Source organism: Euphorbia lathyris, chromosome 8 (genome assembly GCF_963576675.1).
Source record: "Euphorbia lathyris chromosome 8, ddEupLath1.1, whole genome shotgun sequence".
NCBI classification, from domain to species: domain Eukaryota; kingdom Viridiplantae; phylum Streptophyta; class Magnoliopsida; order Malpighiales; family Euphorbiaceae; genus Euphorbia; species Euphorbia lathyris.
Window position 1 is genome coordinate 412,818 of NC_088917.1, and position 16,132 is coordinate 428,949.

The window sequence follows — 16,132 nt, forward strand, 5'->3', positions numbered from 1 at the left end:
TGTCCACTTAACTAAAACTCGTTGAACAAAGCATACTCAACGCTCTCTGATATTTAAACCTTCCGCGTAAAACTGAGTTAAATAGAATATGTTCCATGAGCTGACCTATCCCTGAAAACTGACCTTAGACTTACTCAATTAAACCTTGAAATGTTTAGAGTAAAACTAAGTCAGTAGCTCAACCCTTACGGGGGAGTTATTTGATAAAACAAGGTCAACTATCATGGGGGAGCTCAACACTGAGTTCTTCGATTGAATATTTTTGCCAACATCAAAATGGGGGAGTTTGTTGAAACACCTTTCCACATGATTTTGATTTGACAAAATTATTTAAGTAATGATAAAAATATTCTAACACATTAAATTTAAAATGCTTTGATTTATTACACTAATGTGTTTGTTCAATGTTGAGTTCAATTGTGTATAAGACATTGTGATTAAAAAGCCCAAAGGCCCATAAAGTGGAAGTCAAGCTCAAGTCAACACATCAATACCATTCGGCCCAAGAGTTCAAAACGAACCCGTATCAACTAATACGACGACTCAGCAAGAGAAGGATCGAGAAGCCTTCGTGGCAAAAGCTTCAAGTAGAAGCTGCTGAGTTGGACAACAAAGCAGTCTGGACAGCGGCAGGCAATGTTCAACTTCTAGACAAAGTATTTCTACTTTGGGAAAAGTTCAGAAGGCGCAGAAAGCTGTCTCGTGGACTTTTCCTTAAATGTCGAAACATTCTGCCGAAGACTGACGAAGACAGAAGATTCGTGAATCCTATTGGCCAACGACGCTGAGCACGCCCAGAGTGACAACGACAGGAAGTCGTTTCCCTCCAACGGTTATTTCGAAATTCGAAATTACCAGGTGCCTCAAGTGTCACTATATAAAGGCCATCCATTTGCTTCAATCGATGCAGAACTTCAAGTAGTCGAAACGCTGACCAAATTCATACTCAAAGATTCTGTGAGAAAAGCAAAGCAAATACCTTACACCAATTTCCATATTATTATGTAAAAGTCTAGAGTGATTTCCAATCATCTAAAGTGTCTTAGCAATCGTTGTTTAGGACAAACACTTTATCAATTCTAGAAGAATAGAAAGGAGAGGCTGAGTACTCGGTTATAGTACTCAGTGCTAGATATAGGAGTGAGTAGAGGTATAGAGGAAGGTACTCTTGTTATACTCAGCTTCTATTTGTAAAAGGTTTCGTGCTCTACCTTTAAAGAGCTCAGTAGAGAATTCAAAAAGCTCGGAACGAGTTTCGAGGACTAGACGTAGGCGGAGAGGCCGAACCAGGATAAGTCTGCTGAGTAATATCTTTCTAACCCTTAAACTCCTTTAATATATATTGCTTGATGTGAAAACTGACTAAGTAAAGAACTCACGCTGAGTTAAGTTTACTAAGAAGCTGAGTTCAGGAATAGACTCTAAGTGCTATTTCCTGACTCAAGTAAAGAAGCAGACTTAGTCACAAGTTGACTAAGCTTGTGTCTTGAATCTACTTAGTGACGATGTGTAATCCTTTTCATAAGAAAAGAAGTCAGCCTTAACGGATAAAATTTTAAATAGTTCCTATCCCCCCCCCCCTTGGAACTAACTTGTCACGTTATAAGGGACCAACACTTGTATGGTTTGAAGCAATCTCCCCGTGCCTGGTTTGGGCGATTCAGTGTTGTCCGTCAAGAATTTGGTCTTCGTCGAAGTGCTTATGATCATTCTGTGTTCTACTCATCATCTAGTTCTGGGTGCATTTTACTGGTGGTGTATGTAGATGATATTGTTGTTACTGGGAATGATGAGACTGGTATTAAGAAATTGAAAGACTTCCTTGGTACTTGTTTTCAGACTAAGGACCTAGGACAATTGAAATATTTCTTAGGGATTGAAGTTTTTCGGAGCCGTAAAGGGATTTATCTCACTCAGAGAAAGAATTTGCCTAGATGTGTTAAATGATGCTGGATTGATTGAGGCAAAGCCTTGTGATGCACCTATGATACCGAATGGGAAGTTGAAGACTGGCGATGGAGAGTTACTTCCGAATCCTGAAAAATACAGACGGATCGTTGGAAAATTGAACTATCTTACAATCACTCGTCCTGATATTTCCTTCGCAGTGAGTGTGGTCATCCAATTTATATCATCCCCTAGAACTTCACATTGGGATGCTGTCAGTCACATTCTGAGATATCTAAAGGGGACTCCAGGACATGGGATACTGTATCCAAATCATGGTCATCATACTGTAGAAGGTTTTACAGATGCAGATTATGCAGAAGATCTTACAGATAGGCGTTCTACTACGGGTTATTGCGTATTTGTCGGAGGCAACCTCGTATCGTGGAAGAGTAAAAAACAAAGTGTGGTATCCAGATCCAGTGTAGAATCTGAGTACAGGGCTATGGCGCAAACTACGTGTGAACTTGTATGGCTACGGCATCTTTTTGGTGAGATTGGGTTTGCTCAGACTAAACCTATGAAGTTATGGTGTGACAATGAAGCAGCTATTTATATTGCCACTAATCCTGTATTCAACGAAAGAACAAAACACATAGAAGTTGACTGCCACTTTACTCGAGAAAAGCTAGAAGATGGCACAATCACAACTCCACATATCAGAACAGGGGAACAATTAGCAGATGTATTTACCAAAGCGTTGTCGGGTAGTCGGGTTAACTATATATATAACAAGTTGGGCATGATTAATATCTATGCCACAGCTTGAGGGGGAGTGTAATTATGTAATTAAATTATAGTATGCTGCCACAAGACTTTAGGCTGCTTGTAGGGTAGATATGGGGTAGATATGGGCTGCTTGTAGGATAGAGTTCACATTGACTTTAGAGGTAGATCCAATATACAAATCTGTATATATATATGTGTGTGTGTGTGTGTGTCCTCATGTAAGATAAAGTGTGTGAAATACCAAATAGGAAATTACAATTATTAAGGAGGGAGTATCTTATTGGTCCATGTACACTATGATAAATTGTATGACATCACTATATTAGCTTCCTCAATTCAATAAAGGGTAATTAATTTATTAGTCCTTATATTTTGACAAAACACACTGTTTAGTCCCCGTATTTTCAAAAACACATGATAAAGTCCCTAACTTTTTTCTCGATGAACTGTTTAGTCCCTAACGTTTTTCTCGGTGAACTGTTTAGTCCCTGCCGTTAGACTCTTATGAAGATTTTGTTAGTCAATTTGGATTTGAGTTCTTCTTTTCCTTTATTTCCATTTCCTTTAAACTCTAATGCATCTGAAATCAATTTTGAGTGTTCTTCTTCTTGATTTTCTTCTTAATCGTTTAAATTCATAAGCATTGAGTTTGTTATTTTTCTTGTTCTTCATACAAATAGCTTCTTCTTCTAAATTGGATTTCCTCTTCTAAAGTTTGAAGGTAAATAATAAAGGGTAATTTAGTCATTTCCGAAGTCATAAACGGTAAAAAATCTAACAAATAGACGGAAGGACTAAAGAGTTCATTGAGAAAAAGGTTAGGGACTTTACCATGTGTTTTTAAAAATACAGGGACTAAACAGTATGTTTTATCAAAATATAGGGACTAATAAATTAATTACCCTTCAATATATATGTCCCTTTATATGCCTACATGACATTAAGTAACTCATTTAACTCACCTTATATATCCGACTAGCGCCTAACATCTTTTACAACCTTATATATCCGATTAGCGTCTAACATTTTTATAACCTTGACAATGATATATATTTACCATGAAAGAATTAATAAGTTCTCGGTATTTCATCGCCTATTGGAATTTCATACCCCAGATCTCATATTTATCACAATTCAACTTCAAGGTTTTTCTTTAATTTTTTTTTTTTTATAAATTTGCGCACAATGCGCTTACATTAAAGAAGAAAGAAAAATTCTCACCAGATCCGGATGTGATTCGAACTCATGACCTCCCAAGGCATAGGTAAACTCTCAACCACTAGGCTATAAGAGCTTCACCACGATTTTTCTTTAATTTAACAACAATTGATTTTAATGTTGATGTCATTGTGAAAACTTTATTTGTACTGCAATAACTTGCACAATTAAATATATGGGATAATGTGCAAAAATACCCCTAACGTGTAAGTAATTTTTTCCTTAACGTTTAAAATGTTGCAATTTTACTCCTAAATTTGGCAAGTTGGGTCAATTTCAGACATTATTATAAAACACAAATATTTTCTTACCAAAAAAAAAAAAAAAAAAACACAAATATTTTGTTGCTTATTCTACATCAATTACATACCAGTTCGTTTAAAAAAAAATCATATTTTTAATAATAGAATTGGAGATTAATATTTATAAATTCGGTGAAATTTTTTGAATATTTTTTTGTCCAAATCGTACAACAGACAGTATATTTTTAATTTTTTCACGTCTAATCATATGTTTATGATCAGTTACTAATAAGTGATAAAATAACTCACATATGAAGTGTAGATAACGATATTCATGACCGAGAAAACAGTTTGATGAATTATTTCTCAAATTGATCCAACTTGACAATGTTAGGGGTAAAATTGCTCTTAGCTGCCTACATTAGGGGTAAAATTGCATCATTTTAGATGTTAGAAGTAAAATTGCTAGAGGTATTTTTGCACCTTATACAATTTTTCATTATTATCCTACATTGGCTGCCTACTGTAAATGTAGGGGGTATTTTTGCAACTTATACAATTTTTCATTCCATAATTATTTCAGAAACTACCCAACTTGTTAATGTTAGATATAAAATTGCTCTTGACTGTCAATATTAAAGGTAAAATTACTCCTGACTGTCAATGTTAGGGTATTTTTACACCTTATTCCTATGTTACATATATGGAAGTTAAAATCAATTTGTTATTGGGATGAAAACATAAACTAAAATTACTTATAACTTTACTGAAAAAAGTTAAAAACATCATTATTAAAGCAATAACTAAATAATTTATTACAGATTGAGTAATATTGTGGTGAATTGTTAGAAAATAATTTAACAAGGACTTTTGTGGATAAAGTTTAAAGGTGAAGTAGTTGAAAAAGTTTTGTCATAGAAGACTCTCTAGAAAATAATAATAATCAGATTTCATGGCTGGCATACTACTTGTAAAACACTTCATAATAAAATAAATTATTTGTCACGTCTCTAGCTATGTTTTTGTCACTATATGCATGCATGAGTTATAATAATAAAAATTAGTTTAAGGAATTGTTTGGTTGAGCTGTTATAGCCAGGGGCGGATACAGGAAGAACTCGGGAAATCCGGGCCTCTCCGACCGCCAGAATCACCATAATCACAAGTTGTTTTCGTCTCCATATCTCCACAAAATTAGAGATTGTGATGGTTTTGGCTCCTCTGTTTCTAAGAAATTTAAATTGGATGCTGAATTAGTACCTCCAAAATTGGCTCTGGTCTTGTTATATCCATAATTCTAATTTTTTTGGTTTGTTATATCCTTTCTAAATTCAAAGTTCTAATTTATTTTATCCTGTTGGGCCCTCGATCATTGTGGAGCTTCGGGCTGTGATTTTTGCAGTAGAAATGGCTTGGGAGAAAGGTTGGCTCAACTCTGGATCGATCAGACTCAAATCTGACTGTGCAATTACTCAAAACTCGCTCGAAATCAGTCCCCTGGACTATTAGGCAGCAATCGTTGAGTTGGTTACAATTATGCTCTCAGATGAAACTTATCGTAACTCACATTTACCGCGAAGGCAACAGACCAGTGGATGCGTTGGCGCTTTTTGGGGCCACGGCTTCAAATCTAATTTGGTGGCACTCTCCTGCCTTCTGTCAGGCTTTTGTTTTTGATGATTTATGTAACGTTTCTCATTTTTGCATTCTTTAATTGTTTCTTGTACCATTCTTTAATTTTTTAATAATACTTGGGTTTGTTTAGACTTCCCCTAGGGGGTGTCAACATAGTTGGGATGTCTGAATGCAAGTCTGAACTCGTCCCAGCCTTTCATCAAAAAAATCCTGTTGGGCCCTCTCTAAATCCAAAATTCTATGCGAAATCCTTCTTAAATTCAAATTTCTAAATTTTTTTTGGCCTATTAGGCTCTCCCTAAAACCGACATGTTAAGAATCTTAAAGACAATGTAGTTTAATTTTGAGAAGTTTTATATTGGTACTTAAAAATTGGTTCTTCACCACTCAGATTATAACACGTATATATATATATATATATATATATATGAAAAAATTCGATTTAGTAAAAAAAAATTACACACCACGTGTAAATTAGGCCCCCCCAACCGAATAATCATGTATTCGCCACTGTTAATAGTGGTTGTTGTTCTGATGTTGCAGTTAATTGTTTGTTAGCTGATTAATTATGAGTGTATAATAAAATTATGATTAATTATTATTGTTAGTATGTAAAATGTCTAATATGGATATGTTTTCAATTAATTAATGAATAAATTATAAAAAATAAAAATTCAAATGGGTAAATAATTTATTAGCCCCTATATTTTTACTTAATATATTGTTTAATTATTGTATTTTAATAATACTAATACATTGTTTAGTCTTTAACTTTTTTGTTCTATTTAACAGTTCAGTCTTTATAGATGGATTAAATTGTTCAATAATTCAAATATTTGAGGTACTAAACTGTTGAATATAACAAAAGTTAAGGACCAAATAGTATATTATTAAAATACAATAACTAAACATTGTATATTACAAATAAAAATATGGGTACAAATAAAATTTTTATCCAACACAAATTAATAAAAAAAAATCTAAATGACTAAATAATAACTAAAAACACTAATTTTTTTTTATCGGAGTAAAAAAAGAATAGAGGATAAAAAAGAAGGGGCAAATTGTCACTCACTATAGTAAGACACAGAACTAATTGCTCGGGCTAGACAGTGAGCAGCACAGTTTGCTAACCATTTAACAAAAGAGATAGATACATCATCTAGCTCTTGAATCAACAAAATACAATCAGAAATCAACTCAGAAAAATATGAAATCGATTGATGACGCTCCTTAATCGCAAGAACAACTGACAAGCAATCTGAACGAATCAAAGAATAAATGTGCTTATGGAAATAAGAAGTATAATTTTTTCTAGCATCAAATAAATAGAAACAGTTGTTAATGAAAAGCTTCAAAACGTTGTGGTTTCTATATAAAAAAAAATTGATGTTGTATAAACATAATCAAGCATCATATTTCCTGCGGTTTTGAGTGATACGAACAACTGAAACAAATACCCCATAAATTTTGGCTTATTATATCATTCGTTTATCTTCGACTTATCCAAAAAGCTCAATCGCCCTTTGAACTTTTAAGGTATCTGCATAGCTGCCCCAACTTGCTTAAATGTTCTAATAGTCTCCTCACTTTAACTTGCGGTTTTGAGTTTGAGATTAATAAAAAAAAATCGGTGAAATTTTTAAATTTTTTTGTTCAACTCGTACAAAAGACAATATATTTTTTAATTTTTTCCACGTCTAATCATATTTTTACGGTGTGTTACTAATGAGTGATAAAATGACTCACATGTAAAGTGTAGATGACAAGATTCATAATTGAGAAAACAGTTTGATGAATTAGTTCTCGAATTGACCCAACTTGACAAGGTTAGGGGTAAAACTGTTTTTGGCTACCAAAGTTAGGGTAAAATTGCATTATTTTAGACGTTAGAGATAAATTACTCCTGAATATATATACGTTAGAGATATTTTTACATTTTCTCCGTATTAGAGTAAGAAAATGATTATGCTAAAGAGGGTGTTTGATTTCAACTTAATTTTTGTTTCCAAAAGAGGGTGCAAAATATTAAAAATAAAAAAGGTAGTTGTACGTCAAAGTATACATGTAGAACACGTTAAGAATAATATGTACCTTTTAATTTGTTGCATTTCTAAATCTACTAATTACATGTCTACGTGTCATAAACTAATCAATTACTTTTTTTTAAGCAAACTAATCAATTTCTGAGAGTTTCTACGGTGGCGGATGTAATGGACCCGACCAATGAAAAAAGAGAATCATGCTACTTCATTGAGAGATGATTGATGTAAGGAAAGAAAGTGCATAATTATTACGTTTCTATTAATAAGGTACAATGAATCATGACCATAGTAAAATCTCTCTCAATTTACTCAGTTTTGTTATAACTTGAAAACATTAATCTTGTTCTTTATCTAAAAATTTGCGCAATGCGCTTACATTAAAGAAGAAAGAAATATTCCCACCAGACCCGGATGTGATTCGAACCCATATCCTCTCAAGGCATAGGTAAGCTCTCAACCACTAGACTAAGAGCTTCACCACTTAATCTTGTTCTTTATCACTTGCTTTCATTATCATTAATTTCAGTTTAGTTCAGTAACATTTAGTTCAGTTTAATAATTTATTATTATTGATTATCATTATTTATTTATTATTATTATTATTAGAACCATTATTATTATTACTAGTCGAAAACCCGTGCGATGCACGGGGTATGAAATTTTATATAATTTAGATAAATAAATAAATTAACATATTTACTTTTAAATAATTTTATATCATGCTATGAAAAAAATTTATATTATGTATATTTGAAATTAATATATATTTTTTAATGATAATTCAAATTAAATTAATTTTAAAAATAATTGACTACTTTTTTATAGAATCTATATATAATATAAAACAGTAACGATGGAACTGAGGTGTCACTTCCTCCTTTTTTAGTGATAAAAAATTTAATATATTAATTTTAATTTTATTATATATATTTATCTATAAAAAGATTATTTTGTCCGTACTATATCTAAGAGTTCTACAGAATTTAAAATTAATCCCTAAAATCTCTCTAATTCTCTACATATCTATATCTATATATAATATAAAACAGTAACAATGGAACTGATGTGTCACTTCCTCCTTTTTTAGTGATAAAAAATTTAATATATTAGTTTTAATTGTATTATTATATATATTTATCTATAAAAAGATTATTTTATCCGTACTATATCGAAAAGTTCTATAGAATTTAAATTAATCCCTAAAATCTCTCTAATTCTCTACATATCTATATTCTATATATAATATAAAACAGTAACGATGGAACTGAGGTGTCACTTCCTCTACTGATAAAAAATATAATATAATATATAATATATTAGTTTTAATTCTATTATTATATTTATCTATAAAAAGATTATTTAAAGTAAATGTGAAAATCAAATAATAATATTTAATTTATATAACACATTTATGTCATTAATTGTAATTAGTAGATTGTATTTTTATTAATATTTATATATTAAGATGAATCCGTCTATATATAATATAAAACAGTAACGATGGAACTGATATCTTACTTCCTCCTTTTTTAGTGATAAAAAATTTAATATATTAATTTTAATTATATTATTATATATATTTATCTATAAAAAGATTATTTTATCCGTACTATATCTAAGAGTTCTACAAAATTTAAATTAATCCCTAAAATCTCTCTAATTCTCTACATATCTATATATAATATCTATATATAATATAAAACAGTAACGATGGAACTGAGGTGTCACTTCCTCATTTTTTAGTGATAAAAAATTTAATATATTAATTTTAATTTTATTATATATATTTATCTATAAAAAGATTATTTTATCCGTACTATATCTAAGAGTTCTACAGAATTTAAATTAATCCCTAGAATCTCTCTAATTCTCTACATATCTATATATAATATAAAACAGTAACGATGGAACTCATATGTCACTTCCTCCTTTTTTAGTGATAAAAAATTTAATATATTAATTTTAATTGTATTATTATATATATTTATCTATAAAAAGATTATTTTATCCGTACTATATCTAAGAGTTCTACAGATTTTAAATTAATCCCTAAAATCTCTCTAATTCTCTACACATCTATCTATATATAATATAAAACAGTAACGATGGAACTGAGGTGTCACTTCCTCCTTTTTTTAGTGATAAAAATTTAATATATTAATTTTAATTTTATTATATATATTTATCTATAAAAAGATTATTTTATCCGTACTATATCTAAGAGTTCTACAGAATTTAAATTAATCCCTAAAATCTCTCTAATTCTCTACATATCTATATATAATATAAAACAGTAACGATGGAACTGATGTGTCACTTCCTCCTTTTTTAGTGATAAAAAATTTAATATATTAATTTTAATTGTATTATTATATATATTTATCTATAAAAAGATTATTTTATCCGTACTATATCGAAAAGTTCTACAGAATTTAAATTAATCCCTAAAATCTCTCTAATTCTCTACATATCTATATATAATATAAAATAGTAACGATGGAACTGAGGTGTCACTTCCTCCTTTTTTACTGATAAAAAATATAATATAATATATAATATATTAGTTTTAATTCTATTATTATATTTATCTATAAAAAGATTATTTAAAGTAAATGTGAAAATCAAATAATAATATTTAATTTATATAACACATTTATGTCATTAATTGTAATTAGTAGATTGTATTTTTATTAATATTTATATATTAAGATGAATCCGTGCATCGCACGGGCCAAAAACTAGTTTTAACTAAAGATGAATGATTTATTTATTTTTACAAAATTCAATTATTTGTACTTTTTAGGAATTTTAATATATTTTTCATATTCCAAATATTCTGTGAAACAATAATAATAAAATAGCAGATTAATTAAGAAATATATTAGAATATAATAAAAAACCAAAAATTGAATTAAACTATAATTAAAATTAAATATTATATTTAGGATACAAAGGAATTACAATATAGGTTAAACAAAAATTGAATTAAACTACAATTAAAATTAAATATTATATCTACGATACAAAAGAATTACAATCTATGTTAAAATGGATGCAGCATCAATATATTATTCTATAAACTATTACAATCAATACTTTTCTAATGTTGCATATGAAGAAACTTTATCAATTCAATATGTTACATATAAAAAAATAAAATTCGTAAGAATTAGACACAAATTCATCTTGATGATAATTATTTTAGTTGATGGAATTTCATGATCACCAAGTGTTCGAATTCAATTATTCATTCTGCTACAATAACCCAATATATCTAATTGAATCAGTTTAAGATGATGATTTCTCATATTTTCATCTCGTAATATCTCATCAAGACATTCGATCAATTTGTTTTTCATTCTTTCACTATATAGAATATCAGCCATACTCGCAGATATCACTTATTTGACTTTATTAATATTTTCTAATAATTATATATTCTTGAATTTTGTAAGTAAGAAAAACAAACAAAAGAATTGAAAAAAAAATGAAGGGACGAAAAATATAATTATGAGAGAACCATCTTCCTCTCGGGTTTTTTTTTTAAAATAAAAGAGAATGTCGAGACATAAGCGTATAAAGAGGAGAGTGAAAATATTTTTTGCCCATTAATTAAACATTTTATTTTTTCTTAATGAAGTATTAAGTCCATAAATTAATTTTAGTTAAGTAGAATTAAATCGCAATTGTAACCACTCAGTACAAAAAAAACGTTTTATAATTAATATGTGAAATTAATTATATTAATTAGAATCATTATGCTCAACATTTGAGAATTTGAAGAGATTCAAATAATAATATTTTCTTAATTAATATTTTTCAATAATTTGTCCTATGATCATATTTCATTTTCATCTGTTAAAAACTCTTGAAATACTAACAATTTTGTACGAACCATAATATAATAGTTAAAAATTATATAAGCCAATGTTGTAAAAGCAATTATCTCAATATCCATAATTAATGTATATTTTTAGGATTTTGAGCATCAAAATTTATTTTTATTTACCTTGATTTTGAATTCGTATCTAGCATAATCTACATTCTTCAAGAATAAACATCTTATCAAGCGTATTAGACGCTTAGAATCTCCTTGTCTAGAAAATTGGGAAAAATAACTTCTTGATAATAATAATAATAATAATAATAATAATATAACATAATTTATATTGAAATAAACTTCATTGTAAGTATAATATTCCAATATCTCTTTAATATTTTATTTAATATGTCTCAAACTTCAATGAACAACTATCGTGTGAAACTTTATATCTATTTGTACCAAAATGCATAAAAATAAAAAATACAATCCATATCAATTAGCTAAACTCAAACTAAAAAAATGAGTGGATTTCAACATGTTCCGAATTAGAAAAATTAATCTAACTTCAATTAAAACTAAAAATTGAGTTCATAAAAAGCTGAAAATCTAAACTTTAGTTTGAGTTAACAATCAAAACGATAACACCTAGAAACATATACTAAAAAAGAATGCAAATACACAAAATCTTTATTTTAGTCATTTTGAAAAATAAATAAATAAAAAAGAAAACATGGATAAGGTAGCGAGATGTATGGAATCTGGATAACGACAGAAATGGAATTTCATCTCTGAAAGATGAAACTATAACAACAATTGTTTAATAGAAATCGTCACTTGGCGGATCCTGATCACCGATTGAGTTAAAACGATCCTTGGACGTAAGGTCTTTACACTCTCTTATCCCTCCCAGAGAGGGATTCACAAGTCCTACGGGCGGATCATTTTCACCTCAAAGATAGGTAGCAAATTGAACCCCTGGGCAGCTTTACTTCCTCCAAGAAGGAATAAAACAGCTTCAAACCTTCACAAAGGTTCATACCATGGAGTATGGCTGGCCACCTACTCCAAACATAAAATCCTAAACATGCTTATGTTTAACGTACTTCTCTACGTAAATGTGAGAGTAAAAATAGATAACAGTGTAAAAGATTAACCAGATTGTACTTAGAAGATTTTTTACAAAAAGATCTTTAAACAGAAAACTAAATAATAATAGGGGCATCCTCTTTCCTGCTTCCTTCACCTATGATGCTTGCTTGAGGATCCTTCTTCTCCGCAGTCACAGATCCGCCACCAGAAGATACCTCCTTATCCTTCGAAGAAGTAGGACCCGGTGGAAGGACAGAATCAGGAATGGGCTCTGTGCCTACCTTGAGCGGCATCTCTTCAGAATTGTCCGCCACAACTGTGGTTGAAGGTTTGGTCTCCTGCGGGGGTCCTTTCATCCATTTCCATACATAATTGCGAAGATACTCCCTGACATCTGGCATTTTGTTGAACCTCGCCACGTCTTCCGGTTCGGGGACGGCGAGCAGAGGATCTGTGAAGTCAACTTCGGGATGGGCCAGGGAGAAGTATGCCATAAGCATCTCGCCGTAGTAAAACGCCTGTACACCCGCCGTGTATTCAGCTTCTTCGAGAGCATCCTCATGGCTTTTGGCATCAAAAGCCATCGTTGCCTTTAAACTTTTAATCTCTTCATCCCGAAGAACTAAGGCCGCTGTGGCGGAAGCAAGATCCGCGTTTGTAGAGGCAATAGTGGAATTGGCATTCGCTATCTCTTTTTCTAACCTTTCAATGGTTGCCCTGTCCGCCACGTTCTGAAGGAGTCCATTTTCCAAAGTACGCAGACGGGCATACAACTATAAAAGACAAAATGATTTAGTCTAAGGGAGAAAAAGAGGTGAAGGAATTATCATTATCTACATTCTTTTTGAACTCACCGAAAGAAGCTCCGATTTCCCCTTCTGGACATGAGTTGGTCTAGGGATTTGGTTATAGTTCCTTTGTACCTCTCCCACCTGGCCCAAGGCCTCATCCAGATCATTCAGAAGGGATTCGTTCTCAAAAGAACCTTGAGCCCCCAATTTGGCGGACCAATATCCTCCAATATCGGGCTTCGCCATCTGCACAAACAGAGAAGAGCCATACATCACTTTAGAATCGGATGAGCAACAGAGGAAATCAAAAGATGGATTACCTGAACAATCTTCTCAGCAGGTTTGGCGGATCGTATCGCATCCGCCATAATCTTGGTACTACCCATAGTGTTGGGCCGCCTCTTCTTCAGTGGCGGATCAACAGATATCTCTGCAGGACGTTTGCCCGTATCGGCTTGAGGATTAGCCGCTTGACTTTTCTTGCGCGCTTCATCTTCCAAAAGCTTCCTGCGCGTCTCTACAAGAGCATGATTGGCCTTAGATACACCCCTGCCAAAGAAGACATCAAGACAATCAAGACTTTTGAAGTAACGGAAAGGTACCTTGATCAAACTGAGTAATTTTCGAATAAATAAATTGATCCCCTTCTCGGCGAATCAATGGAATGTCACTCATCATGAAGGCTAAGGCATCTGCATAAGTCCATGCATCCGCCTTGATCTGCTTCATGAGATCCGCCACCTCTTCATCACTGCTTGTTAAGATCCACATGTCACCCGCCATATGTAGCGGACAAGAATTCCAAACTAAAGGGAAACCTAACGGTTCATCCTCCTTTATCTTCACATAGAAGAAACTCTCATCCTAGCTATGAACGTTGGACATTTTGTCGTAAAAAGGCGAATAGACACCAAATTTGGCGAATGTAAGATAGGATTCTGACTTCCTCTTGGAAGGTTTATGAAAGGCCCTAAAAATACGGCCCGTATAAACAACGCCTAAATTTGAAGCGAGATAGCAGTCTAGGGCCATGTCAAGCCAGCCATTAGGATGTAGCTGACTGACGGCAATGTCAAAGTATGAGAGGATATCCGCCATCATCTTGGGAAGAGGAAGGCGAAACCCTCTCTCTACATGACTACAGAATACGGTAAAGAAGTCGTTAGGCGGATTGGAGGGGCGTTGATGAGAAGCAGCAAGTTGGGTTTCGTAATTTTTGATCCACGAAAAGCGATCCGCCAGATTTGCCAAATCTGCGGCATTCATACGGGATGGGGTGGACTCCGCTCGAGGATTCTTTTTCTTAGCAGGGAGGGAAGAAGTGGCCATGGAACCCAGAAACCGGTTACGAGCACCGGCCGGAATGGCACCGGAAACAGGAAAAAAGAAAGAGGGATTTCTGGTTGAACGAGTCTGGTAATGGTTACGCGTCGAGTTATTGAACTCAGCTAAACCTGAATTAATCGCACCTACAGAAGATTGGGAGTCCTCCGACGATGAAGTGGTCCAACTAAAATCTACTTCAATCTTAGGAGGGGATGACGAGTTAAAAAGTTCAGAAGTCGACCCAGAAGACGAGGATGAACTTCTAAACATTCAAGATGAAAAGAAAGGGCACTTACATGGAAACGTAGAAGGTTGAAGAAGAGCTCTGGAAAACTTCTAGGGAAAGCTTCGAAAACGGAGAGAGATGAAGAAATGAAGAAGAAAGAGAAATTAGAAGGAGAAAAAGGTTTCTTTTGAACCTACCTGGGATAGTGTGCCACCACAAACCATCAAATGGCGTTGAACAGAGCGCACATTAATGATGGAGCATATGACGGCGCGCGGAAGTCTAAAAGCCCTAAAGGACTTTAAAGGCATTTTAGGGGGGCTTCTGATAACATCGAGATATTATCATGAGGACCAAAAGAGATATTTGCCTTTAAGTAGGCCACGTAGCAAAGGAAGTCAGCTGGCGGATCTCCCTGGACTAGCTCTAGGAGATCCGCTGGCGGATCTATAAGGCGAATCTCTCCATTCACCTTGGTAACGGCTGGCCGCCGACTCGGCCATAAAGGATCATTAAATGGGTCATTAACTGTCTTACCCGCCAGGTTAAGAGTAACTTGTAACCGCCATTAAATGAGCATTAATGGGGACTTTCTAGTTACCTAGAGGTTACGAACTTCTCAACTATATATAACCTACCATTCTAGGCTATCAAGGTACTCAGACTTTTCTATATTCTCTAAGCTTTGTCAATACAGTTTATTCTTCATATTCTCTACTGACTTTGGCATCGGAGTTTCCCCTGTCGAACCCAACGACGCCCCCCACAGGGACGAGCTCCGATCAGAAGTTTCTCCCTTGTTATCAATTATATATAGTAAGTATAGATTATGATTATTATTATAAGTTTATAAGTCTAATATTATCATTTCAGCTCAGTAGCATTCAATTCAGTTCAATTCAGTAGTATTCAGTTCAGTTCAGTTTATTTAATTTCAGCCAAAAAGAACATGACCTAATTAACTCCTAATTTGCAGGCTTAATCTAAGGTTAAGTTGCAAAAATACCTCTGACATTTTGGATTAGGAGCAATTTTACCCATAACATCTATAATGGTGCAAT